Raw genomic sequence first — 2,500 nt, 5'->3', positions numbered from 1 at the left:
GTGTGCGTGCGTGTTGCCGAGGGCAGAGAAGGCAGGGCAGGTCATCTGTTCTCTGACCAGGAGTATTTGTAAAATCTGATTAGAGTATTGGATTCTCGTTAGGAGAAGGCAGTCAAGCTGGCCCACAATCAGCCTAGCAGTACAGAAAACAGAACTGCCTCTATAAAGACATCATGCAAGATGATAATATGTGACGGATCACCTCCAGGTAGGCAGATGTCCAGTTTTTTCAGTGCATTAAACGTTGTATGTGACGGTGTTTAAAATGTTATCTAACACAGCACTGTTTCACTAAGTATGTATATTAGTCTTTGTTTGTCTGTTGATGTAAACCTGTTCTTCCATTTTAGCAGATGGTCAACAGTGACCACACAGCAGATGATCAACAGTGACCACACAGCAGACGGTCAACATTGATCACACAGCAGACGATCAACAGTGACCACACAGCAGACGGTCAACAGTGATCACACAGCAGATGGTCAACAGTGACCACACAGCAGACGGTCAACATTGATCACACAGCAGACGATCAACAGTGACCACACAGCAGACGGTCAACAGTGATCACACAGCAGATGGTCAACAGTGACCACACAGCAGACGGTCAACAGTGATCACACAGTAGATGGTCAACAGTGACCACACAGCAGATGGTCAACAGTGAACACACAGCAGACGGTCAACAGTGACCGCACAGCAGACGATCAACAGTGACCACACAGCAGACGGTCAACAGTGATCACACAGCAGATGGTCAACAGTGACCACACAGCAGACGGTCAACAGTGATCACACAGTAGATGGTCAACAGTGACCACACAGCAGATGGTCAACAGTGACCACACAGTAGATGGTCAACAGTGAACACACAGCAGACGGTCAACAGTGACCGCACAGCAGACGGTCAACAGTGACCACACAGCAGATGGTCAACAGTGAACACACAGCAGACGGTCAACAGTGACCGCACAGCAGACGGTCAACAGTGACCACACAGCAGACGGTCAACAGTGAACACACAGCAGACGGTCAACAGTGACCGCACAGCAGACGGTCAACAGTGACCACACAGCAGACGGTCAACAGTGAACACACAGCAGATGGTCAACAGTGACCGCACAGCAGACGGTCAACAGTGAACACACAGCAGACGGTCAACAGTGACCGCACAGCAGACGGTCAACAGTGACCGCACAGCAGATGGTCAACAGTGACCACACAGCAGATGGTCAACAGTGACCACACAGCAGAAGGTCAACAGTGACCACACAGCAGATGGTCAACAGTGACCACACAGTAGATGGTCAACAGTGACCACACAGCAGACGGTCAACAGTGATCACACAGCAGACGGTCAACAGTGAACACACAGCAGATGGTCAACAGTGACCGCACAGCAGACGGTCAACAGTGAACACACAGCAGACGGTCAACAGTGACCGCACAGCAGACGGTCAACAGTGACCGCACAGCAGATGGTCAACAGTGACCACACAGCAGATGGTCAACAGTGACCACACAGCAGAAGGTCAACAGTGACCACACAGCAGATGGTCAACAGTGACCACACAGTAGATGGTCAACAGTGACCACACAGCAGACGGTCAACAGTGATCACACAGCAGATGGTCAACAGTGACCACACAGTAGATGGTCAACAGTGACCACACAGTAGATGGTCAACAGTGACCACACAGCAGATGGTCAACAGTGACCACACAGCAGATGGTCAACAGTGACCACACAGCAGATGGTCAACAGTGACCACACAGTAGATGGTCAACAGTGATCACACAGCAGATGGTCAACTCTTACCTTCTAAGATCTGTTTCATAGACACAGAGCAACAACTGAGAAGCTAGTCAACAATTAGACATATGGCTAAACAAGCAAAGAAACATGCACACACACACACACACACACACACACACACACACACACACACACACACACACACACACACACACACACACACACACACACACACACACACACACACACACACACACACACACACACACACACACACACACACACACAGATTGATCAGTGAGTCCATGTACACATCCTCACCAGCAGCCCCGCCTCTCTACCACTCTGAGGAGGAGGTATTAAAATATACCAAAAAAATAAGGAACTTCTGATACATATTTTAAGTCTGTTATAAGTGACGTTCGGGCTTCTTGATGTTTGTCATTTTTGAAAGCCAATAAGAGAAATAGAAGCTTTATCAAGCAGAATTCAGAAGTCCATGACCCTTTGGAGTCAAATTTCAGCCCTGGAGAATTTCTTCTGAAGATATATTCATTATATTATAATATGTTTTGGAAGAAATATAGCAGACAAAAACACCACATTAGACTCAACAACCCAATATGTCTGACACTCTGAAGTCAAATAAAAAATGCATTAGCACTTTTTTACAGCTTTTAACTAGACCAGACAACCAATAACAGCAATCTGCTTGATTGACAGCTAGTGTGTTAGCAAAACCAGT

At 47.3% G+C, this 2,500-nt stretch overlaps 1 protein-coding gene across 9 annotated transcripts in view; it reads right to left on the bottom strand.

Moving 5' to 3' along the window:
* The window catches only part of adgrb2 (adhesion G protein-coupled receptor B2), a 551,118-nt gene that overhangs the window by 393,693 nt on the left and 154,925 nt on the right, over window positions 1-2,500 (bottom strand). The window lies entirely within an intron of this gene.

Source organism: Oncorhynchus keta, chromosome 20, assembly GCF_023373465.1.
Source record: "Oncorhynchus keta strain PuntledgeMale-10-30-2019 chromosome 20, Oket_V2, whole genome shotgun sequence".
Lineage (NCBI taxonomy): Eukaryota > Metazoa > Chordata > Actinopteri > Salmoniformes > Salmonidae > Oncorhynchus > Oncorhynchus keta.
This window is presented reverse-complemented; position numbering and strand designations above follow the sequence as displayed.